General features: G+C 38.4%; 1 pseudogene; it reads right to left on the minus strand.

Moving 5' to 3' along the window:
* Positions 1–16950: 16950 nt before the first annotated feature.
* LOC101426107 (SANT and BTB domain regulator of class switch recombination-like) lies at positions 16951–21041 on the minus strand (annotated as a pseudogene).
* Between the last annotated feature and the right edge of the window lie 6677 nt (positions 21042–27718).

Here is a 27718-nt window from a genome sequence, read left to right on the forward strand (position 1 = left end):
CAAATTCTGGGAGAGTGCATTCTGGAGAGGAGTCTCCCAAGTCAGTCTTTCCCAGCCAGAACAAGGTCATGGATCCACAAAGGGAGTGCCAGTCAGCTCCAAACTACCCTGGGAAGGGAGTGAGAGAGAGATCAAGAAGGGTGCCAGGAGCATCTTCCATGGCTCCCTAAAGCTATGCTTTCTTGACTTGGACCCTGTCCAGCCAATGCAGTCTTTAATTGTCCTCTGCAGACTTGAGGAAGCTTACCATCTTTAAATTTCCTCTGCTGTCTTTGTCTACGGTAGGTTGGACCAATGACTGCCTTTAGAGCCAGACCCTAGTTATCCAAAGTAGCTAATCGAAAAACAGTGATCAGCAATAGGGCTGTGTCCTCCCCTCCCCTGGAGCTTGGGGAATTGGGTTTTTATGTCCTTCTCTGCCACCCACAAACCATGCAAGGTGCCAGATCCCACTATTGCCTGACTTCACTCTAGAATGAGTGATGGCAACTGCTATACCACAAAGCAATTTGCTAGTATTTACTGCAATTTACCACCCTCTTCCTACTCTTCTCTAGATACTATACAGAGTTCTACTGGACATTCGAGTTTCTAAATAGTTGATTCAGAAAGTTCCTGCCTATTTAATGGTTCTTCTGTTCAAGCGACTGATTCCTGGAACTTTCCACTCTGCCATCTTCCCCAAATCCCCTTCAACCAATATACCACTCCATTAATGGATAGAACATCTACAGAAATGATCAATAATGAAATAAATGACTTGAACAATACTATAAACCAACTAGATCTAACAGACAAACATTAACTACTTTACCCAACAATAGCAGAATACATATTCTTCTCAAGTGCACATGGATCCTTTTCCAGAATATACCATATGTTAAGTTATAAAACAAGTCTCAGTAAACTTATAATGATTGAAATCATACCAAGTGTCTTCTCTGACCACAGTAGAATGAAGCTGAAAATCAATAATAGAAGGAGAACCAGAAAATCCACTAATATGTGGAAATTTAAAAACACAGTCTTGAACAACAAAAGGGAAAGAAGAAATCCCTTGAGAAATTAGGAAATATCTTGAGACTAACGAATATGAAAATACAAACCACCAAAATTTACAGAATGCAGCAAAGATGGTACTGAAAGGGAAATGTATTACTATAAATGCTTACTTTAAAAAAGAAGAAAGATTTCAAATTGGTAACCGATTCTCACACCTGGAGAAACTAGATAAAGAAGAGCATGCTAAACCCAGGTGAACACAAGGAAGGAAATTGAGATTAGAGATACATTCAGTAAAGAATAGAAAAATCATAGAGAGAATCAATAAAACCAAAAGTTGGCTCTTTGAAAAGAACAATAAAATTTACAAACCATTAGCTAAACTGAGAGAAAAAAAAGAGAGAGGACACAAATAACTAAACTCAGAAATGAAAGGGGACATTACTATCAACCCTACAGACATAAAAAGGATTATAGAAAGATAATACGAACAATTGGATGCCAAGCAATTAATGACTAGATGAAAAGGAAATTTTTCTGTAAATACAGAAAATATTTTCACTGACTCAAGAAGAAATAGAAGACTTTAATAGATCAATAACAGGTGAAACATAGACTCAGAAACCGCCCAACAAAGAAAAGTCCAGTATTGGATGGCTTCACTGGTGAATTTTACCAAGAATTTAAAGAATTGACACCAATCCTGCTCAAACTCTTCCAAAAAAATGAAGAGCAGGGAATACATCCTAACTCGCTCAAGGAAGCTAGTATCACCCTAACACCAAAGCCAGAAAAAAGTACCACAAGAAAAGACAATTACAGACCGATACCCCTTATGAATATAGAAGCAAAATCCTCAACAAAATACTAGAAAACTGAATTCAAAAGCTGCATTTTAAAATTATATACCACAACCAAGTGGAATTTATCCCAGGAATTCATGAGAGGTTCAACATATGAAAAATAATCAATGTAGTATATCACATTAACAGAACAAAGGAAAATAACCACATAATTATTTCAATTGATAGGGTATGGGTAGGTAATAGAGAGTTAATGCTTAAAATGAAGAACTTCTATTTGGATTGATAGAAAAGCTTTGGTAGTGAATGCTGGTGATACTAATTCATTATTGGGAATGTAATTATTAGCACTGAATTATATATTTGAATGTGGTTAAAAGGAGAAATTTTAGGTTGTATATATGTTACTAGAATAGAATTTTTTTAAAAAATCCATGGAGGGGAGCAGATGTGGCTCAAGCAGTTGAGTGCCTGCCCTCCTCCCACATGGGAGGTCCTGGGTTCAGTTCCCAGTGCCTCCTAAAGAAGACAAACAATTTGAGCAGACATAGAGCAAAACAATGAGCAGACCTTGAGCAAAAACAAGCAGACATTGAGCGAAAGCAATGAGCAGACAACAAGCAAAAATAATGAGCAAGACTATGAGAAAAATGATGAGCAGACAACGAGCAAAAACAAACAAGCAGGCAGCAGATGCGGCTCAAGCAGTTGAGCACCTGCCTTCCCTTTGGCAGGTCCTGGTTCAGTTCCTGGTGCCTCCTAAAGGGAAAACAAAGAGACAATGAGCAAAAACAATGAGCCAAAAACAAAAACAAAACCAACAAGAGCAAACAAAGAGCTAACGGACAAGGGAGCCATCTTGGAGTGGGGGAGGGGAGAATCCATGGACCTGTACAACACAGAGAACCCTAAGTTAAACCATAGACTACAGTTGATAGTACAATTATGAAAACGTGCTTTCATAATTGTAACAAAATTACCACACCAAAGCTAGGTGTTAATAATATGGCAGTATATGGGAGCCCTGTGTTTTATACATGATTTTTCTGTAAAGCCACAAAGTCTCTAATAATAATAATAATAATAATAATAATAATAAAATAGATAGTGGTGTTTTGAAGTCTCTTACTATTAATGTAGAACCGTTTATTTCTCACTTCAATACAGATATACCTTGTTTATTGTACCTTGCTTTATTGCACTTCACAGATAGTGTGTTCTTTACATATTGATGGTTTGTGGTAACCCTGCATTGAGCAAGTCTTATCAGCATCATTCTCCAACACCATGGGCTCCAAATATCCTCTTCTCTCTAAGAAAGAGTCTTTCCTCCCTGTCTGGTCCCAGGTGATCTGCTGTAGGTTTTAAAGCCAGTAATCCTATGTCCCAGGCTGCTGCAATTTGATTGTTTCTTTCAATGATTTAGCTGCCTGTGAGCTCCCTTCTGTGTGCAGGGTGAGTTCTGGGATGATGAGCCAGAGATGAGTGTCCTGGTTCAGTCTCTCAGGCTGCCATGCACCCTAATACGCACACAGGGGTTACTCTGCTCCTTCCAGAACTCAGACCAGGGACCCACACTTGAAAGCATGGGCTGACTTTGCTCTGGGCTGGGGATGGGGTGGGGAAAGGGTCAACAATTGATACCATGATATTTTCCTGCCTTTTTCTTCTCCTGGGGTATTGAATCAGTGCAAATGCAGGCTGACCACTGTCTGCAATAAGTGTCCTTATTGCTTATACTGTAAAAACACAAGGATCAGGGAGGTCAGTGGAGACGGAAGAGAATTGTCAGATAAATGACATATACACACAAAAAGGAATAAGAGGGAAGCAGACTTAGCCCAGTGGTTAGGGCATCCATCTACCACATGGAAGGTCTGCATTTCAAACCCCGGGCCTCCTTGACCTGTGTGGAGCTGGCCATGCGCAGTGCTGATTTGCGCAAGGAGTGCCGTGCCACGCAGGGGTGTCCCCACACAGGGGGGCCCTACGTGCAAAGAGTGCACCCCGTAAGGAGAGCCACCCAGCGCGAAAGAAAGTGCAGCCTGCCCAGGAATGGTGCCGTACACACGGAGAGCTGACACAGCAAGATGACGCAACAAAAAGAGACACACATTCCCGTGCTGCTGACAACAACAGAAGCGGACAAAAAGAACACGCAGCAAATGGACACAGAACAGACAAGGGAGCATGGGGGGGGGGGGGGGGGGGGAGAAGGGGAGAGAAATAAATAAAATAAATCTTTAAAAAAAGAAAAGGAATAAGACCCCTTACCCCAAACAAACCAATTCCCACCCCACCTATGATGCCCTTCTGTCAACTATTTAGTACATGAGGTGGGGTGAGGAGACCAAAATCATAAAAACTAAATGCCAAAGAACTGAAGATGTTGGGTGGCAGGGGGAGGGAGAGGAGGGAGCCGCCAGCAGGGCAGCAGGCGGATCTCAGGCGTGGCTCCCCCCACAGGATGAAATGTTTCCATCAAAACTGCATACCCTCAAGGCCTGGACATGCTTGATTTACACACACGTGCGCATCTGTGTTCCTAACATATAGGGCACCTACTGACACAGTCTAAGGCATGCACACATGTGCCTACAGCACACACACGTGTGCCAACAGCACTGACAGGCTCACGCTCATGCACACCTTAAGGCTGCAGAAAGAGAGACCCTGAGGAGTGTGGAGGAAGTGAGGCAGGCTGGAAGCCTCCCTTCTCAGAGGCTCCGCACCCCCAGTGCTGCCAGAGACCCTGATCCCTACCCCCTCGCCTAAGTCCAGGGGGCCCAATACCGCAATACTGTCTTGGTGCAAGGTATAACAGCCGACCTGCCCCCCTCCACCAGGGCAGCGAAGGTGGCAATTCTGCTGCCACCTCCTCGGATGGGGCCAGACCCAGGGCCAACAGGAGGCACAGCTAGCTAGAGGAATGCCTGTTAACTCACAGAGCTGGCAGGGAGGATGGCCTAGCTCCCAGGTGTTCCTCCTGCCTCATCACTGGGTTCGGGAGAGAAGCATGAGGGACCGGGACGGCAGGGCCGGGAGTTCTCCATGCTGCACCTGCTCAGGTTCGTTGTGTTCCCCTGGCAGCGTTGACAGAGGGGAAGACGTCCCCCAGCCTGGTCCAAAGACTTGCCTGGCATGGCCCCTCCCCAAATCCCTACTTACTACCCCTCCCACCCTCTCTTTCCTACCATTTTTTTTCTTTACTTTTTATTTCCTACCATCTTTGAGTTGACCTTTTCTTGATGTAGTACTTGCTCACTTACTACAACACTTTAACTGTTTTTTGCTGCTTTGAGAAACATGGTTCTGCCAGTATTTGCTAGTTGTTTAAATATCTGTGGGCAATGGAATCGTAGAGTGTATCACTCCACCATACTGGTGACCGGCAGGACTTTTTTTAAAGAACATAGGCAATTTGGAAATCATAAAGGAACTAGACCCTGTGTTTCTGATTCTCAGAAAAACTAGAAGTAGTGAGAATGAAATAATGGAGGCATGAGAGGATTTTAATATTTGAAATACTGACTACTATTATGCAGTGCAGTTATGTTCTGTATAGACATAAGCTAGTGGCACTGCTACCAATTAATCAAAGCAAAACAAAACAAAAAATAGCTTTCTAAAAGATAAAGACAACCGAAGATGGAATGGACTACCTTGAGAGGTAAAAAGCTTCCTATCTGTTTTAGTTTGCTAAGCTGCTCAAAGCAGATACAATGATATGTGTTGGCTTTAACAGTGGGAATTTACTAGCTTACAAGCTTACAGTTTTTAGGCTGAGAAAAGTGTCCAAATCAAGGCATCATCAGGTGATGCTTTCTTCCCAAAGACAGGTAGCTGGTGATCTCGACTCCTCTATCACATGGCAAGGAACATGCAGTGTCTGCTGGTCTTTCCCTTCTCATCCAGGTTTCCTTGCTTTCAACTTCTTGTTTCCATGGCTTCCTTTCTCTTTGTCTGAATTATACACTCTTTTAATGGATTCCAGTAAGAGGATTAAGACCTATCCTGGGTCATGAGTTCACTGAAGTAACCTCATCAAAAGGTTCTAGTGAAGATAGGTTTCACCCACAGGTATGGATTAGCTTGAAGAACACGATTTTCTGAGGTACATACAGTTTCAAACCACCATACCATCATGACTCAAGTGAAGTTAGAGGACACCTAACATGAATAGTGAAATTAGGATTTGGATTTTTTTCTAATAATTTGTGACAAATTATATGAACTAAATTCCTTAAACTTGATTACAATCTTATAAAAAGGTAGCTAGGCAACCGGATGAAACAAGGCTGGGGAAGCAGGTAGGATGGTCAAAGAGGAGTGAAGAGGTAGAAGTTTCCATTCAAGGAGAACCTTTCAAAATTGGCTTTTTATTTTACAGTTTATTTTGGTATAATTGGCATATAATCAACTACATATATTTAAAATGTACAATTTGATAAAGTTTGACAATTGCAGCCTTATAAACTATTACTGCAAGCAATCAAGATAATGAATTTATATATCACCCACAAAATTTTCCTTGTGTCCCTTTGTGATCTCTTCCTCTGGCATCTGCCACTCCACCACCCCTTCCTCCTTGTGCAACAAGATCCAACCAAATACAAGTCCTTTGCCTGACATACCTCTTACAAGTATTTTCTCCCAGTCTGAAATTTTTAATTTTCTTAACAGTTCTTTTGAAGAGCAAAAGTTTCTAATTTTGATGAAGTCCAATTGATTGATTTTTTTTCATTTACAATTAACATTTTCTTGTGTGCCAGATTTAAGAAATCTTTGCCAACTCTAAAGTCATGAAGATTTTCTCCCATATTTTCTTTTAGAAGTATTATGGTTTGGGCTCTTATATTCAGCCTCATGATCCACAGAATTAAATTTTGTATATTCTGTATATAAGTGAGGTAAGGGCCATTTATTGGCCAATAATGTTTATTTCAATTAAGAAATGTTGTAGTAGTTTGAGGCTTTTGTGGACCCCAGAAAATTATGTTCTTCAATTAATTCATTCTTATGCATGTGGACCTATTGTAGGTGGAACCTTTTGATTAGATTCAGTTAAGGGTCATTTAATTCAATTACTTCAGTAAGATGTAGCCCAGAGCATATCTTTTTATTTTTTATCATCCACCCCATGACTTTTTTGCATGCTGTCTGCTCTCTGTGTCCATTCACTGTGCGCTCTTCTGTGTTTTTGCTTGTCTCCCTTTTTTTGTTGTGTCACCTTGCTGAGTTGGCTCTCCGCAGCACTTGCGGGCCAGGCAGCGTTCCATGGCACCTGCTGGCTGGGTGGCTCTCCTCAGCGTGCGGACAAGCCTGCCTTCACAAGGAGGCACGTCCTTCACAAGGGTTCACGTCCCAGGGCCTCCCATATGGTAGACAGGAGCCCCACTGATTGAGCCACAGCCGCTTCCCCCAGGGTGCATCTTAATCCTCTTACTGGGGTCATTTATAAACTGGATGAATACAGAGAGAGAGAGACAGAGAAAAACTCACAGCAGCTGAGAGAGAAGGCCCTAGATCTGTAAAGTTGAAATCAATGGAACCTGGGTGAGAGAAAGTTACAGGAGCAGAAGAAACCAGAAGGTGAAAGCAACAAGACCTGGAGAAGAGGGAGAGACAGCAGACGCCATCATTGTGCTTGCCATGTGACTGGAGTCCAGGATCGCTGGCGGCCATGTCTTCAGGGAACAAAGCTTCATCTGATGAAGTCTTCATGGCCTCAGAACTGTAAGCTTATAAGTTAATAGATCTCCATTCAAAAGGTAACCCGTTGCTGATATATTGCCTTGGCAGCCTTTAGCAAACTAAAACAAATGTGAATTCAGAATTAATGTAATATAAAACTCAAAGTATTTGGCAAAAGAAATCCTATTAACTATTTTATTAAAATGTTTGTGGTACCTGTGCCATGTTTACAGGCAGACATTAACAAAATTAAAAAAAGCACATTCTGAGAAAAATAAAATTCTGCTTTGTAAGAAATCAATTCAGTGGCACAGTCCCCGCAGGGGAGAAGAATCTACCTTTTAAAAATCGGTTAAAAATCAAAAGAACAGGGAAGCAGATGTACCTCAACTGATAGAGCGTCTGCCTACCATATGGGAAGGAGATCCAGGGTTCAAACCCAGGGCCTCCTGACCTGTGTGGTGAGCTGGCCCATGTACAGAGCTGCCACGCACAAGGAGTGACGTGCCCTGTAGGGTTGTCCCCCCCCGTAGGGTAGCCCCACGCGCAAGGAGTACACCCCACATTGAGTTGCCCTGCGCGAAAAAAGCGCAGCCCACCCAGGAGTGGCGCCGTACACATGGAGAGCTGACACAGCAAGATGACACAACAAAAAGAGACACAGATTTCCAGTGCCACTGAGAATGCAAGCAGATACAGAAGACTATACAGTGAATGGTACACAGTGAATGGACACAGAGAGCAGACAACAGGAGAGGAAAGGAGAGGGAAATAAATAATAAAATAAATCTTTAAAAATAATCAAAAGAACATATTTTTTCATCTAGTTGTGACCCTCACAGCACTATTTACATGTACAAACCCAAATCTTTTTTATCAGAGAATATGATAACGACAAGAAGGCTCTGGAATGTAACATGTACTTACATACAATGTACTACCAAAACATTTCTTTTGAAAACAAACATGTTATAATCTATTTTAAAAGCATCAAACAATTGAAAAATATGTAAACTGGAACAAATTCTCCAAACAGAAATCCAAAGCCATGCATATAACATCAAATAACACCTAGTTTCATTTATTAACTAAAACATTTACTTAAAATAATGATTTCTATAAATGTAAAATGAGCGTAACTTTTCAACACTTCAATAGAAATTGCTGTTCTGCCAGCCATTATCAAAATCTTTTCTCTACATTCTAAAATAGACAAAGGTGATGACAGCACAACTCTGTGATGAAAATCAAAGCCACTGAGTGTACACTTTGAATGGACTATACAAAGCATGGAACTGTGTAACACAGGGATTCCAGAGGTGGATGATGGACTGAGATTAACAGGACAAATATGAGAATGTTTTCTCCTGAACAATAACAAATATATAGTATTAATATAGGGTGTTAATAATTGGGTGGGTTAGGGGAAAAAATACCAAATGCAATATATGGGCTATTACTATAAGTATAAATATTTCGACAATGCTCTTTCATAGTTTATAACAAATGATTCACAAGGATGATATGCATGTCTGTTTTGTAAATCCACAAATTTTACTTTTTAAGTATGTTCATGTATGAGCGATTCTACAAAATCTATTTTCTAATTTAAATAATTTCAATACTTAAATTTTAAGGCAAGTAAAGACCAAAAAATAAAAACAGTGCGTGCATCTAGTGTTGTTCAGAGACCTGTACATATGAGTAATTTCCAAACACAAGATTTATTATATACTTATGCTTTGGAACAAAATTTCCCTGCATACCCTTCTGCCCGGTTAGAAAAATTAAAACATGGTCTATAGAATACAATGTGTGATTTTTCTGGAGCATATGCAACTTTTTACCCATCAAATGTATTTGGGAATCTCTCCTTCTATATATCTCTAAAGTAAATAGTAATTATTATAACTGTTTTCGGGGGCTATTTGAATGGCTATAGAAATATGGTCAGGTTTGAGAACCCTGAGAATAGTACATTGGGTGTCTCATACAACTGAAATGACTTGCTATCCTAAAACTCTGAATGATTATTTTAACAAATTCAGAATGACACCAGCTTGAAGGAAGAGGTAATAATCTATAATTTCAGCTCAACTGACCAAGAGACAAGCATTATAAAGCGAACAACAACAACAAGAAAAAAAGTTGAATTAACCTGTGCTTCCCACAGAATAATGTTGCAAAAGAATGAATACTTCTGTCTGACATTGGAAATACCTTGCCTTCAAACTTTATTTAATGCAGTCATGAGATCTGCCGCTCCTTAATATTCATGCAAATTTCATCATGCAAACTGTCATTCTCAATGTTATCCCAAGATTTACAACCCAAAAGACATAACATACATTCAGTGCCATGCATGGCTTTGCTATCGGCTTGTTCCAGCCTACTTCCTTAAGGCCCTTGGAAGTGGGTCTGCAACCCATTCCTGAGTCCAGGGCCCAGATTTGAACAACTAACAGGGACAATCCAAAAGACCCAGAACAGGTGGAATCAAGACTCAAGATCAGCAGTAATAAACAAACTCCCACCACTAAATCCCTATAAAAGAGAGAGAAATTGAGCATCTGAACTCACCCTCTGAATCAGATGCCTAGACATCAGCAAAAAATTACAAGCCGTACTAAGAAAATGGAAGAATTGGCCCAAGAAAAGGAATAATATATCAAAACCCCAGATGAGACACAAGATTTGAGACAACTACTCAATGAGATTCATACAAATTTTCAAAATCAAATTAGTGAGTTGAAAGACAATATGGTTAAAGAGATGACATCAAGAAAACATTGAGCAAGCACAAAGGAGAATTTTAAAACCTGAAAAAAAAAAGTGACAGAGCTGATGTGAATGAAAGACACAATGGTGAGATCAAAAACATTCGAGGAGAGTGGATGCAATTCAAGTGGTTGAGCACCTGATTCCCATGTATGAGAGCTCAGTTTTGATCCCCAGTACTTTCTAAAAACAAAACCAACCAAACAAATGTAAAAGCCAACTCTCACTGGGGAAAGTATGTAGCTCAGTGGTTGAACCCCTGCTTCCCATGTACAAGGTCCTCGGTTCAATCCCCAGTCCCTCCTAAAAACAAAACAAAAACAAAAAAACTTTAGAGGCATACAACAGGAAACTCAAAATGTTAGAAGAAAGAATAAGTGATAAAGGAGGAAGAACAGCTGAAATTGAAGAGAGAAAAGAACAAAGAGAGACTAGAATGGGAAAAAATTGAACAAGAGTTCAGGGAGTTGAATGATAACATGAAATGCAACAAGTTTTGTGTCAGGGGAGTTGCAGAAGGAGAAGAGAAGGGAAAGGGGGCAGAAAGAATATTTGAGGAAATAATAGCTAAAAATTTCCCAACTCTCATGAAAGAAATGACCTTACTTATCCAATAAATGCAATATAACCGAATCAGAATAAATGTGAATAGACCTACTCCTAAACACATACTACACAGAATGTCAAGTGTCAAAGATAAAGAGAAAATTCTGAAAGCAGCAAGGGAGAAGCAAACCATCACATACAAGGGATGCCTGGTAAGACTTAGTGCATATTTCTCATCAGAAACCACAACAGTGAGAAGACAGTGTTATGATACAATTAGTATACTGAAAGGGAGAAACTGCCAGCTGAGAATTCTTTATCCAGCAAAATTGTCCTTCAAATATGAAGGTGAGTTTAAAATATCCACAAACAAACAGAAACTAAGAGAGATCATAAAAAGGAATCCACCTTTCCAGGAAATATTAAAGGAAGCCTTACAACCTGAAAGAAAAAAACAGTGGAGAGAGGCTTGTAGGAGAGTATAGAAGAGAGGATAGCAGAAAGGATATCCAGAGAAACAATAAAAAGACAGGCAAAAATAAGATATGGTATATGAAAACCAAAGAATAAAAAGATGGAAGTAAATAATTCATTGACAATAATATCATTGAATGTGAATGGATTAAACTCCCTACTCTAAAGATATAGACTGACAAAATGGTTAAAAAACATGAGCCATCCATATCCTGCCTACCATAGACTCACCTTAGGCCCAGGGATAAAAACCAGCTAAAAATGAAAGGCTGGAAAAAGACATTCCATGAAAATAGTAACCAAAAACAGAGCAGTGGTAGCTATACTAATATTGAACAAAACAAACTTAAAATGAAAAAAAAAAAAAAAAAGAGATACAGAAGGCCATTATGTAGTAATAAAAGGGACAATCTAGGAAGCGGATTTGGATCAACTGATAGAGCGTTCGCCTACCATATGGGAGGTCCAAGGTTCAAACCCAGGGCCTCCTGACCCATGTGGTGAGCTGGCCCAAGCGCAGTGCTGATGTGCGCAAGGAGTGCCATGCCACACAGGGGTATCCCCTGCGTAGGGGAGCCCCACACACAAGGAGTGCACCCGGCAAGGAGAGCTGCCCCATGTGATAAAAGCACAGCCTGCCCAGGAGTGGCACCACACACATGGAGAGCTGACGCAGCAAGATGACACAACAAAAAAGAGACACAGATTCCCGGTGCCACTGACAAAGAATGCAAGCAGACACAGAAGAACACATAGTGAATGGACAGAGAGAGCAGACAATGGCGGCAGGGGGGAGGGGAGAGAAATAAATAAAAAATAAATCTTAAAAAAAAAAAAAAAGGGACAATCTGCCAGGAAGAAATAACAGTCATAAATATCTATGCACCTAACCAGGGTGTCCCAAAATACATGAGGCAAACTCTAGCAAAACTGAAAGGAGAAATAGATATCTCTACAATAATAGTTGGAGACTTCAACACACCACTCACATCATTAGCTAGATCAATTAGACAGATCAACAAGAAAACAGAGAACTTGAATAATATGATAACAAGCTAGACCTGACAGATACATACAAAACGTTGCACCTAAACTCAGGGGATTATACATACTTCTCAAGTGCCCATGGATCTTTCTCCAGGATAGACCACGATAGGTCAAAATGCAGGTTTCAATAAATATAAATAAACTGAAATTATACAAAGCACCTTCTCAGGTCATAATGGAATGAAGCTGGAAATCAATAATAGACAGGAAAGAGGTAAACTCACAAATGTGTGGAAGCTGAACAACACACTCCTAAATAATCAATAAGTCAAAGAAGATATTGCAAGTGAAATCACTAAGTACATTGAGATGAATGAAAATGAGAACACAACTTATCAAAACGTATGGGATACAGCAAAGGCAGTCTTGCCTACATTACAAAAGAAGAAAGAGGTCAAATCAAATATTTAACTCAACAACTGGAGAAACTAGAAAAAGAACAGCAAACCATTCCCAAAACAAGCAGAAGGAAAGAAATAATACAATTGGAACAGAAATAAATGAAATAGAAAACAAACAAACAAACAAAAACCAATAGAGAAAATCAACAAAACCAAAAGCTGGTTCTTTGAGAAGATCAATAAATTGACAAACCCCTAGTTAGACTAAGAAAGAAAAAAAGAAAAGATGCAAACAAATAAAATTGGAAATGAAGGGGATGAAGTTACAACTGACCCCACAGAAATGAAAAGGATTGTAAGAGGATATTATAAGAAACTGTATGCCAACAAATTAGACAAACTAGATGAAATGAATAAATTCCTAGAACTGCACAAACAACCTACACTGATGCTACAAGAAATGCAAGAACTTGACAAATAATCACATTTAAAGTGATTGAATCAGTCATCAAAAATCTCTCAACAAAGAAAAGTCCAGGACCAGATGGCTTCACAGGTGAATTCTACCAAGTATTTCAAGAAGAATTAACACCAATCCTGTTTAAACTCTTCCCCAAAAATTGAAAAAGAGTAAAAATTACAAACACATTTTATGAAGCCAACATCACCCCAATACCAAAGTCAGTAAAGACACTACAAGAAAAGAAAATTACAGACCAATCTCTCTAATGAACATAGATGCAAAAATCCTAAACAAAATACTTGCAAATAGAATCCAACAGCATATCAAAGGACTTATACATCACAACTAATGAGGACTTATTCCACTATTAAAAACATAAGAAAATCAATTAATGTAATACACCACATTAACACATTGAAGGGGAAAAAAACACATGGTCATCTCCATCAATGCAGAAAAGGCATTTAACAAAATCCAGCATCTTTTCTTGATTAAAACATCTTGAAGATAGGAATAGAAAGAAAATTCCTTAATATGATAAAAGGCATATATGAAAAACTCACAGCCAACATTGTACTTCATAGGGAAAGTTTGAAAGCTTTCCCTCTGAGATCAAGAGCAAGACAAGAATTGCCCACTGTCAACATTGTTACTCAATATTTTACTAGAAGTTCTAGCTAGAGCAATTAGGGAAAAAAATAATAAATGTTATCCAAATAGGAAAAGAAGGAGTAAAACTCTTGCAATTTGTGGATGACATGATCGTATATTTAGAAAATTCTGAAATGTGAGCTAATAAAAGAGTTGAGCAAAGTGATCAACACGCAAAAAGAGGAATGTTTCTGTACATTACTACTGAGCGATCTGAGAAGGAAATCAGGGGGAAATTGCATTTACAATAACAACAAAAGACTCAAATGTGTAGGAATGAATTCAGCCAAAGAAGTACAGGACCTATATGCAGAAAACTACAAACAACACTAAAAGAAATCAATGAAGACATAAACAAACAGGAAGATATTCTGTGTTCATGGATTGGAAGACTAAATAATATGAAAATGTCAATCCTATCCAAACTGATTTATAGATTAAATGCAATATCAATCAAAATTCCAGCAGCCTACTTTACAAAAATAGAAAAGGGAATTACCAAATTCTTTTGGAAGGGAAAGTGCACCTGAAGAACCAAAAGTATTCTAAAAAAGAAGAGCAACATAGGAGGAATTTTACTACTTGATCTTGAAACATATTATAAAGCTACAGTGGTCAAAGCAGTACAGTACTGGCATAAAGAAAGACACATTGATCAGTGGAATAGAATTGATAGTGCAGAAATAAACCCCCACTTCTATGGTCAACTGGTTTTTAACAAATTTACCAAGTCCATGTTAACAGGACAAAACCAAAAGAATGAAAGCGGACCCCTATTTCACTCCCTATAAAAGAATCAATTCAAAATGAGTCAAAACCTAAAAATAAAACTACTTATATTATAAACATCTTAAAGACCTTGTGTAGGTGGTGGTTTCTTGGACCTTACACCCAAAGCACATGCAACAAAAGAAAAATTAGAAAAATTAGATGGCCTCCTCAAAATCCAACACTTTTGCACCTCACAGGACTTTGTCAAAAGGGCAAAAAGGCAGCCAAATCAATGGGAGAAATTATTTGTAAATCGCACGTCCATTAAGTGTTTTATATCCATGATATATAAAGAAATGTTACAACTCAACAATAATGATAAACTACCCAATTTTAAAATGGACAAAACACTTGAATAGCTATTTGTCCAAAGAAAAAATACAAATGGCAAAAAAACACATGAAAAAATGTTCAACTTCACTAATAATTAGGCATATACAAATGAAAACTACAATGAGATATTTCACACCTATCAGAATGGCCACTATTAAAAAGAGAGAGAACTACAAGTATTGGCAATGACGTGGAGAGATAGGAACATTAATTAACTGTTGATGCAAATGTAGAATGGTGCAGCCACTATGGAGGACTATTTGGCACTTCCTAAAGAAGTTCAATATAGATTTGCCATGTGACCATCCAATACCACTATTGGGCATATACCCAGAAGAACTGAGAATAGTGGATTGAACAGGCACCTGCACACCGATGTTCATAGCGACATTATTCATGATTGCCAAAAGTTGAAAACAAAAACAACCCAGGTGTCCATTAATTGATGAATGGATAAACAAACTGTAGTGTATTCACATGAAGGAATATTATGCAGCTGTAAGAAGAAATGAAGTCATAGAGTGTATGACAACATGGACGAACCTGGAGGACATTATGTTGAGTGAAGCAAACTAGACACAAGAGTACAAATACTGTATGATTGTGCTACTATGAACTAAATATATGTGTCAACTCATGGAGTTAATAACTTGACTTGAATATGGTCACGAGAAAATTGAATATGGGTCACCAGGAAATAGAATGAGGTTAGAGAATGGAAAACTGAGGGTTAACTTCTACAGAATTGGTAAAAAGAATTTGGAAATGAATAGAAAAGGTGAAATCCTAAAATAATGTTTGTAACTAGCAGTACTATTGTGTTAGTATGACAGCGGTTTAAAGGAAAAGTCTAAGGTCATGTATATTTCTAAAAGGAAAACTAGAAAAGGTAACATGGAACTGTATAGCATATTAAAACCGCATGTAAAATATGAATAAGGGTAAAATTGCAAATATAAGACCACTTTTCTTTGAAACTGAATAAATGTATGTTAATACTATAAGATGTTAATATCAGGGGGGAAAAAAGCCCATTATGCTAAGTTAAAGAAACCAAACACAAAGTACTACATATTGTATGATTCCATTTATATAAAATGTAAATATGAATCAATTTATAAGATGAAATTAGACCAGGGTTGAGGAAGGATGGCTAAAGGGTGTGGAGTTTTTCTTTTTGGAGTAATGAAATTATTCTGAAATTTTTGGTGGTGATGCATACACAGCATTGTGATTATATTAAAAGCTATTGAGGGGGAAGCGACTATGGCTCAATCAGTTGGGCTCCCGTCTACCATATGGGACCCCCTGGATTCACGCCCCGGGGCCTCCTTGTGAAGGCAGGCTCGCCCACACGCTGTGGAGAGCCGCCAGCCCGGGTGTTGTGGAGTGCTGCCCAGCCCGCAAGTGCTGCGGAGAGCCAACTCAGCAAGGTGATGCAACAAAAAGGTAGACAAGCAAAAAATGCAGAAGAGTGCAGCAAAACAGAGAGCAGACAGCAAGCAAGCCACAAGGGGTGGGGAAGGGGAAATAAATAAAAATAAATACTGACACAGAAGAACGCACAGTAAACGGACACAGAGAGCAGACAGCACGCAAAAAGCCGTGGTGGGGGCTTAAAAAAAAATCCATTGATTATACACTTTGGATAAATCACATGATATGTGAATATATCTCAATAAAACTCCTTAATAAATAAATAAATATGCAAAAATAGCCAGAAATAACAGCTATATATAGCAGGGGCAGCATAAAGAGACTGAGAGGTGAGGAATTTTCTTGTTTTTTTATTATTATTATTGTTATTGAAATAATGAAAATGCTCTAATAATGATTGAAGTGATGATTGCACAGCTATGTGATCATACAAAATTTGCCTTTGATTGTACATTTTGGATGAATTGTATGCTTTATTAATATGTATCAATAAAATTGAATTGTTTAAAAAAAATTTTTAGAAGTCATGGTTCTTAAGATCCTCAAGAAGTGAACAATTTCAGATGTCTAGGAGTATGCCTTCTCCCTTATTAGTTACACAGAAGGTGCTTTATGCAGGACAGCCTTGAACAAAATGACTTTTAGGCCTTGTGTTTTCTTTCCTCTGTGCTACTTTGCCAAGCACTGACTGGGATGGAGGCCTTGATTTGTGTTTCCATATTGAAATCCCCTGCAAATTCTTTTGCTTTCTGCAACTTGCCTTGGTGTAGATCACCCAAACACATTTTTATTAGGAGTATTGTAATTTCAGATATCTGCTACTAATCATCTCTCTTTGTGCATCCTGGTTGAATCTCAAGGATCTTGTGGCATCCCGCTTATTCTTCTGCATTCTTGCAGTGAAAGGAGACGCATTTCTAGAAGCTGGCTTCTCCAAGGCCTGTTCTTTCTTCTGAGCACAGGGTGAAAAGATATACTTCTTGGTTGCTTAGTGAACTTCTTTGGCTTCTCCTTTTCCCTTTGTTTCTTGGATACTATTTCATCTCTAACTTCTTCTTCAGTGACCTCAGATTTGGTAGTATATTCTTCTTCTTCTGAAAATAATGACTTGCTTCAGTTGCAGACGCCAGTTTTTCAGGGACGAGAAAGCACTGAGCTCCCCAGTTTTGGGGCCCGTAGCGTATTTGGGTCCAGTAAAGCATCACAGTCTAAATCCTTTTCATCACAGGAGCCAACCTCAGAATCACTAACTGTGTCTTTTAAAAAAGGCACAACAATGACATCTCTGTGCTTAGGCAGATCATCCAGTATTCTAGTAGTTGGACAGGGCAGCAAATTCCCACCTTCACCTCAATCACAAAGAGCAACCAAATGCGCCCTCATTTTATAAGCCTTTGTAAGCTGAGTGGAATAAAACTAGAATCTTTTAGTTACAAACGGATAAATTCCAGTGCCAAGAGTATTCAATGAACATCCCACAGTAGAATACACCACTACTTCTGAATGATCCTGCAATATGAAAATTCAATACAGAAAAAAGCCCGATAACATTTCAAGCAAGTCAGTCAATTGATCATTCCCCTCAACTGCCAATATCCATCTCTCCAAGACTTTAATTCTTCAAAAAAGACTATTCAAATACTCACGAGCATCCCAAGTCTGATCTCTTATGTGAATATAGATAATATTTCATGTTGATCCACATTGATTTTTCCAGGAATGCAAGAATAAGTCTTTCTGTTTCTTTTGTTAGATATTTACACAAAAAAGGACCTATATCATGTCCCTGCACTACTCTGAGATCTAGATTCAAGTACTCAGGGTCAAACAGGCTCAAGCTTCTCACAAAAGAATTTGCTCCTTAGCTTATCTTTTTTTGTCCTTTAAATCATGGGCTTCACTGTTCATAAACAGATCAGCTATACATGTAATAAGATTTGCATTAATAAAGTTCATGTTGCACAGGTGTTGTTGCAATACTGAATGCACTGCTCAACCAACAAATCCATTTATAAAAATTCTGATGAAATAAGAATCAAAATGACATTTCCTGACTCTAAAGTAGGGATCTCACCATCTTTATTCCTTAGTGTTCCTTTTCGACATATTTTATCAACCAGTTGAAGAGGTGAACATCACAATGAATTGAAATGGTTACCTCTTGCCAGTGCTGAGCATCCATAGGTAAATATTCAGCAAAGTAATTCATTTCTGATATCAAAAGATCTCATGGGGAGGGAGTGGGGTATATGGGAATCCCCTATATTTTTTATATGACTTTCCTGTAACCTAAAGCTTCTTTGAAAATAAAGTAAAAAAAAAAAAAGACACTGAGGGAATACAAAGAAGAAATTGTAAAGTCACAAAAATGATAACAGATCTTATGGTGATGAAAGACACAGTACAAAAATATATTTTTTGGCTTTCTTTTTTGGGAAGTCTTGAATTACAGAAAGGTTGCCACCATGGCAGGGGAGGAATACTGGTGTAGGTGTCAGTGATGGGGTATGTGTGGGGAAGGATGCACCGGGGCATGTCTCCGTGGATTATGAATGTGTTCCCGTGGTCATGGGGTGTTATCTCAAGTGAGTGGAGACCCACATAATAACCAACAAAATATTAAATATTAAATTCCATCCTGGGGAATCCTGCTACATTCTCTAACAGAGTGGCAGAATCTCTAGAGTACATGGTCAGTGCCCAGTGAAGGAGGACAGATCAATACACCAGTTCCTTGATATTCATGCTTGTACTTATGAACCTGATGCTCGTAAAATTGAAACACCAAATGCACTGAATGTCTCATGATGATGGAGGAGATTGTTGCTATGGGGGGAGGAGTGAGGTGAGGGGGGTGGGGGGTATATGGGGACCTCATATTTTTTTAATGTAATATTGAAAAAATAAAGACAAAAAAGACAAAAAAAAAATGGAAACTTAGTGTCATAATAACTATCACCTAAGAGTAACGTCCTGAAAACCTCCTTGTTACTCAAATGTGGCCTCTCTCTAAGCCAAACTGCCATCCCACCTGCGTGGGACATGACTCCCAGGGATGGGCCTATCTTGAACTGAGGGATTATTACCAAGCACTAACAAGTGATATATTTGGAAAAAGACCTTGAACGAAAGGGAGAGCTATTAAATACAAATGAGTTTTTAGAACTAAAGGATTTAAAAATGAGTAGGGAGGTTATTCCAGAGATAACGCTTATGCACATTTTAGGAGCATTTCACTGACTGCCACAGTAAACAGTACCTCAAGCAGGGGTGCTCCTGATGGTTCTACAGATATCTGGACACTTTAGCAAGGCAGACAACCCCAGGAAATTGGCACCTCCTTGAAATATATGATAACCTATCTCTCCAATGTAACAGAGTTAGACTCAGTTATAATTTTCCTACACATGGTTCTTTTGCCCCTTTTATTTGAACCTATAATTAGCACTATACCCATTAAATATGTGTCCCAGAGACTTAAATATTCAGTCTGCTCATATGCTGGTTGAGCCCTGAATCTCAGCAGAGTTGCAGCCAACACCTAATCTCCAATTCATTGGAATCAGCAAGGACAACTAACAAAAGGATGGTGATATACAATGCCCATCCCAAAAAACAGAGAGTGTCTATAACTGCAAGCAAGACAGTTCCATCCATTTGCCCCATGTGATCTAAGTCCCCCCTTAATCAGAAGCAGAGTGGGAATCACTATCTCCAAATCCTCAAGATTTAGGAATGAACAAACATAAGGGAGGAGTGCAGGTATGGACAAAAATAGACATTATTCTAGTAATGGAAGAACTTGTAACATTGATATCAAGAGAGTGGTCACTAGAGGTTCTGAGGGGAGGGAGAGGGAGGAATAGGTGTAACATAGGGCATTTTTGAGACATTGGAATTGTTCTGCAAGATAGTGCAAAGATGGCTTCAGGTCATCATACATTTTGTCAAAATCTATAAAATTGTGTGCTGCAAAGTGTAAACCATAATGTAAACTATAGACCATGGTTAGCAGTGCTTCAGTATTTGTTCATCAATTGTGACAAATGTTCCACACTAATGAAAGATGTTATTAAAGGGGAAAATGTGAAGGGAGGAAGGGTGTATATGGAAATCCTCTATATTTTCTATGTAACTTTTATATAATCTAATCCTCTATATTTTCTATGTAACTGTTATATAATCTAAAACATCTCTAAAACTAAAGGAAAAAGAAAAAAAAATTCCATGGGCGAATAAAATCTTCTTTCAAGTCTTCTGCTTCATCACATATATGGATCATCATATTTGACTGTTCAGATTCTTCAGGCTTTTCTCCACCATTACAAGTAGCACCATTTTCACTTTCTGAAGAACAATTTCTTGTGGAAGCTATACTATGTTTTCCTGTTTTGGAAACTGCATCCTGACCAATCAGAGCCTCCTGAAATTCTCCCTGAGTGTCAGGAAGTGAGGATTTTGAGATATGTGGCTAAAGTTTCAACAGGACTATCACCAATATTCATTATGGGATTATACTGGTTGTCAACAGGTGAGGTTCCACTGCTCTTCAGTTCTTTAAATCTTTTTGCACAGTCTTTGAGTGTTAATCCAGGTTTGAATCTTGTCACAGATCTCCAATTAAGGGTCTGAAGGATTCCAATCACTGGATAAAGGATCAAGCCCAAGGAAATTGTTGTTTTCTGAATATCCACAACTCATACTTTGGAGCTTTTTGAGCAGTCTATATAGTATAGTGGTTAAGAGTGCAGACTCTAGAAAGAATTTGCCCAGTCTTGAATCTCAGTTCTACAACTTACTATATTATTTGGTTCAGATTACTTAATCTCTGTGTCTTGATTTCCTCATCTCCACACGGCCACAGCAGCCCTTGCTGCACCTCAGTCACCAGCTCTAGCTGGCATCACCTGTACTCATGCCATGAAGTGCCCACAACCAGCAACCCCAGCTCTGGGACCCTTGCACATTGCCCCCACCCCCTGGCTCAGCCAGGGATCAGTACCAAGAGACAGGTGAGCCCCAGGGTCCAAGGGTCACTGATTTTTGTTGGGTTGTTTTGTTTTGTTTTTTCTTTGCATATGGCTGTCCAATTTTTCCAGCACCATGTGTTTTAAAAGACTATTCTTTCCTCATTGAATTGCCTTGTCACTTTTGTCAAAGATCAGTTGGGGAAGTGGATATGGCTCAAGTGATAGGGCTTCTGCCTACCATATGGAAGGACCTGGGTTCAATGCCTGGAGCCTCCTGGTGAAAAAGAAGAAGTGAAGGCATGCCTGTGTGGTGAGCCAGTGCAACGTGGCAAGCCAAGAGTCCGTGCGGCAAGCTGAGCGTCTGTGCAAGTGCCCATGAGGTGAGCCGGTGCCCAGGAGGTGAGTCAGGTGCACACATGGTGAGCCAGTGCCCATGCAAGTGAGCCATGAAGCAAGATGATGACACAAGAAAAGAGAAACAAAGGGGAGAGTCTAGGTGAAACCAGCAGAAACCAGGAACAGAGGTGGCACAGCTGACAGGGAACCTCTCTCCACATCAATCCCTAGGATTGAATACTGGTAAATCCTAGAGGAGAAAAAATGAGAAGAAAAGACAAAAAGAGAAACAGATACAGAAGATCACACAGTAAATGGACACAGACAGCAAAAGCAGCAGGGTGAGGGGAGGGAGGGTGAGGGGAAGGGGGAAAAATAAATCTTAAAAAAAAAATCAATTGACCAGATATGTGTGGGTCAATTTCTGGACTCTTTATTCTGCTTCACTGATATATTTGTCTATCCTTATGCCTACAGGGCTTTTTAATCTTTTAAAATGTATTGAAACTCATCTCAAGGTCCAGCATTTGGGCTATCATGGTAAATATACCATGTGCACTTTAAAAGAATGTGTACTCCTCCATTGTTAGGTTCAGTGTTCAGTCAATTAAGTTAAGGGGTTAATAGTCTTATTCAGTTCTTCCATGTCTCCATTGATTATTTGTCTAGTTGTTCTATCCATTGCTGAGCAGGAAATGTTAAAAATGGCCAAACGTGATTGTGAAATTATTTTTCTCTTCAATTCTGTCATTTTTTTGGCTTCATATACATTGAAGCTCTTATTAGGTGCATACATGTTTATGACTGCAATTTCTTTTTGATAGATTGACTCTTTTATCACTATGAAATTTCTCTATCTCTGGTAGTACTATGAAATTTCTCTATCTCTGGTAGTGATTTTTGTCTTGAAATCTATTTCATTTAATGTTGTCATAGTCTTATTCTTGCTATTTGCATGGTATATATTTCTTCCAACCATTTATTTTGAGCCTGTGTCTTTATAATGAAAGTAATTCTGTTATAGATGGTATATGGTTTTGTGTGTGTAGTGTGTATATATAATCTGGCTATCTCTGACCTTTAATTGAAATGTTTAGTCCATTGATATTTAATGTAATTATGGGTATGGTTGGGTTTGAGACTATTCGTTGTTTTCCACTTGTCTCCTCTGTGTTTTTGTTTTTGTTTGTGTTTGTTCCCCTGTTTCTCCTTTCCTATCTTTTCTTTGGATTATTCAAATAATTTTTAGAATTTGATTTTATTTCTCATATTGGCTTTTAGCTATACTTTTTAACATTATTTTTAATAGGAGTTGCTTTAAAGTTACAATAAACTTCCTTGTTCCACAGTTCTCTTACAATTAATAATGTCTTGCATTATATAAAATATAGAAACCTGGCAAGTATATAGGCTCATATACTGCCTCCTACCTTTGTCATAGTTGTACATACAAAATCTACACACATTATTAACTCCATGAGACAATGTTATAATTCTTGCTTTAAGTAGTTATATGTATTATAAAGAAATTAAGGGAAAAAATTAAAATTCTTTTGCATTTACCCAGAAATCTACCATTTCCTACACTTTTCATTCTTTTATGAGGATCTGAGTTTCCATTGGTATCATTTACTTTCAATCTAAAGAACATATTTTATGCTGTTTGACCTAAAGTAAGGGGGAAATGGAAAGGAGAAATGAGTTTATATGGCTACAAGTTTCTAAAAAAGAGTCTGGAGGCTGGCAGAAGGTTTGCCCTCATGCACAACTGAGCAGAGTCAGAGAGACAGATAAAGCAGATACAACCCCCAGATATTGGTTCCTTTGAGGGCTAAAGAGACCCATGGGAGTTATGGTCATGGCCGATGGGGTTAACTACCAGGGCAGATGGCCCCTCTTTGGAAATGGTGTTTATGTGTGATGAATCTGGACTCAGATGGGATCTCCCTTCATAAGACTTTCATGCTAATGTGCTGGAGGTGCAGTTAATGTTGGGGTTTAAGATATATTTAGGGGATTTGAATCTCTGGACTGACAATGTGATAGCCAGATCCTGAGCCTCAACAGACTCCAGCACCTACAATCTGATTTATTGGACTTACCACACTCAGCTAAGATGGAGTTGAAGAAGGACAACCACCACACCATGGAGCCTAGAGTGATTACAACTGAAAATGGGAGGATTGCATCCAGCATCCAGGTGGAATCTGACCCTCCTCTTGACATAGAGGTGCAATGGACACAACCAATCCAATGTCCACATAGAAGAGGTGACATTGGATTTGGAAAAGTGGACATAATGGACAAAGGGTATGGGGAAAGGCAGGAAGAGATGAGAGGTGGAGGCGTCTTCGGGACATGGAGCTGCCCTGGATGGTGCTTCAGAGGTAATCACCGGACATTGTAAATCCTCACAGGGCCCACTTGATGGAATAGAGGAGAGTATGGGCCATGATGTGAACCAATGTATATGAGGTGCAGAGGTGCCCAAAGATGTACTTACCAAATCCAATGGATGTGTCATGATGATGGGAACGAGTGTTGTTGGGGGGGGGAGAGGGGGGGTGGGGGGGTGGGGTTGAATGGGACCTCACATATATATTTTTAATGTAATATTATTACAAAGTCAATAAAAAATAAAAAAATTAAAAAAAAAAAAAAAGAACATATTTTAGCATATCTTGTAGTGTCAGTCTGTTGGCAACAAATTATTGTAGATTCCTTTTATCTGAAAATGTGTTTCATCTTCAATCTAGAAGGATATTTTTGCTGATTTGTGAATTTGGGGTTGATAGGGTTTTTTTCCCCTTTCTCTTTAAATATGTTGTTCCACTCTCTTTTGGTCTCCATGGATATTTGAAAAGTCAGTCATTAATCAGAATACTGTTCCCCCATATTTAAAGCGTTGTTCTACTCTTGTTTTCATTATTTACTTTTTATCTCTTACTTTCAATAATTTGACTATGAGGTGCCCTGGCATGGCTTGTGTTTATGCTGATTGGTATTCAGTGATCATCTTGCATTTGTAAATTTGTCTTTTATCAAATTTTGGAAATTTTCAGCCACTATTTAGTCAAATATTTTTCCTGTCCTATTCTATTTCTCTTCTCCTTGTGGGATTCCAATTACATATAGGCTGGATCATTTGATCATTTGATATTATATAACAGGTACAAAAATCTCTGTTCTTTTTTTTTCCCCCCCCAAATCTTTTTTTCTGTGTGCTCTTCATCTTGGATCAATACTATTGTTCTATTTTCAAATTCACTTACTGTTTTCCCTGTCATCTCCGTTCAGCTGTTAAAGCCTACCCATTGGATGTTTTTATTTCAGATATCATAATTTTCAGTTTTAGATTTTCCATTTGAGTCTTTATTGTTTCTACTTCTCTGTGTGATTTCCTTTTCTTCCCAATTGTTAGCATATTTTGTTTTACATCATTGAAGATGGTTGCATTATCTGCTATAAAATCCTTGTCTGTTAGTTCAAATATTTGGTTTATCTCAGAATTTACCTCAGTTGATTTTCTTTTCTTTTGAGAATTTCATTTCTTGGTTCTTTGTAGTTTGGGTAATTTTGAATTGTATTCTAGACATTATGAATATTAAGTTTTTAAGGTTCTGTTATCTGTTCTTTTTCTCTGAGTGGTGTTTCTTTTGTTTAAGCAGGCAATTATCTTGGTTGGACTTGAACTGGAAACTTGGTTTCTTGAGTGGCAGTTCAAGTCTCATTCAATTTCGTTTTCTTTGGCTGAGCTGTTTTGCTTGTGCCATATGTGTTTGGTTCAGAGATCAATCAGAGATGCGAGCAGATAGAAATTAGGCATCTCCTTTCTGACTCTTTCCTTCCCCACTCTCTTTAACAGCCATGGCCCTTGGCCAACTGTGGGTTTTTTTCCCCAGCAACTCTGTTTCCTCACACCTCAGGCTGACTACAATTAGCCTAAGGGAATTTACTTTGTATAGCTTCCATCCTCCCTTCCTCCTTGCTTGTACCTGCCAACAGAACCTATTCACTCTCCAGAGCTTTGAAGAAGTTGCTTTTTGTAATAGGTTCAGATTTTACAGTTGTTTTCTGTGAGAAAGTCATCCAATAGGGTCTTACTCTACTATTTCCATGCCAGAAGTTCTTTTAGTCATTTAAAAAAAATTTTTTAACAATTTATTGAAGTATATCATTCATACATGAACTTATATAAACAGTAAGTGTATAGTAAAAATTGTGAACTTACAAAACGAAAATGCATAATATCATACAGGGCTGGCATATGTCATCCCACCATAACTTGCATTTTTGTGAAACCTTTGTAACAAATTATGAAAGAACATCATCAAAGTATTACTACTAACTATAGTCCATATCTTACATTTGGTGTATTTTTCCCCCAACCCACCCTATTATTTTTGTTGTTGTTATTCATGAACCATAGAATTTATCTAAAGTGCACAATCAATGGCATTTGGTTTAATCACCAAATTATGCATTCATCAGTTGAATCAATTTTAGAGCATTTTCATTACCTCCCCCCCCAAAAAAGCCCACTATCATACCTATATGGTAGCACTACTGATTACAAATCCTATGATGTGCTTTCACCATTTCTATTCATTTCCAAACATTTACAAGCAACATTTGCTGATTCTGCACAGATTAAACCACAAATCTCCATTTGCTAACCACATTCTTTCTCTGGTGACATATTCTAGTTATTAACTCCATGCGTTCACTCATTATACTTAGTTCAAACTAGCGAAGTCATACAATATTTGACCTTTTGTGCCCAGATGGCTTCACGCAACATAATGTCCTTCAGGTTGATCTATGTTGTCATATGTTTCATGATTTCATTTTTTCTTACAGCTGAATAATATTCCATCGTGTGTATATACCACAGTTTATTTATCCGTTCATCAAGTGATGGACACCTGGGTCGTTTTCATCTTTTGGCCATTGGGACTAAAATTGCTATGAACATCGGTGTACAGATGTCTATTTATGTCACTGCTCTCAGTTCCTCTGGGTATATACCCAGTAGCAGTATTGCCAGGTCATATGATAGATCTATATCTAACATCCTTAGGAATTGCCAAACAGACTTCCTCAGTGGCTGTACCACTCTACGTTCCTACGAGCAGTGAATAAGTGTTTCTAAGTCTCCATAGCCTCTCCAACACTTGTAGTTTTCTGTTTTGTTAATAGTGGCATTCTAGTAGCTGTGAAATGCTATCTCAATGTAAACTTGGTTGCATTTCCCTATTAGCCAGTGATGCTGAGCATTTTTTTCGTGTGTGTGTGTTTGCCATTTGTATTTCTTTAGAAAAAATGTCTGTTCATGTCTTTTTGCCATTTTTTTAATCAGATCATTTTCTTTTTGACTTGTAGGATCTCTTTCTAATCATGGATATTAGACCCTTGTCAGATATGTGATTTCAAAATATTTTCTCCCATTGAGTAGGCTGCCTTTTTATCCTCTTCACAAAGTCCTTTGAGGTGCAGAAGTGTTTAATTTTGAGGTGGTCCCATTTATCTATTTTTTATTTTGTTGCTCATGCATTCAGCATAAGGTTTAAGAGACCCCCACCTACATCAAGGTCTTACAGATGTTTCCCTATGTTATCTTCTAGGAGTTTTATGGCCTTGAATTTTATGCTTAGGTCTTTGATCCATTTTGAGTTGATCCTTGAATAGGGAGTGAGATAGGGGTCCTCTTTAATTCTTTTGGTTATGAATATCCAGATCTCCCAGCATCTTTTATTGAAGAGACTATTCTGTACCAGAAAAGTGGACTTGGTAGGCTTATCAAAAATCAGTTGACCATAGAGGTGAGAATCTATTTCTGAACTCTCAGTTCAATTCCATTGATCAATGTGTCTATCATTATGCCAATACCATGCTGTTTTGACCACCATAGCTTTATAATACACTTCAAGGTCAGGGAGTGGGAGTCCTCCAACTTTGCTCTTCTTTTTAAGGATGCTTTTGGCTATTCAGGAACCCTTACCGTTCCAAATAAAATTGGTAATTGAATTTTCTATTTCTGTAAAGTAGGCTATTGGGATTTTGATTAATATT

Source organism: Dasypus novemcinctus, chromosome 1 (assembly GCF_030445035.2).
Source record: "Dasypus novemcinctus isolate mDasNov1 chromosome 1, mDasNov1.1.hap2, whole genome shotgun sequence".
Lineage (NCBI taxonomy): Eukaryota > Metazoa > Chordata > Mammalia > Cingulata > Dasypodidae > Dasypus > Dasypus novemcinctus.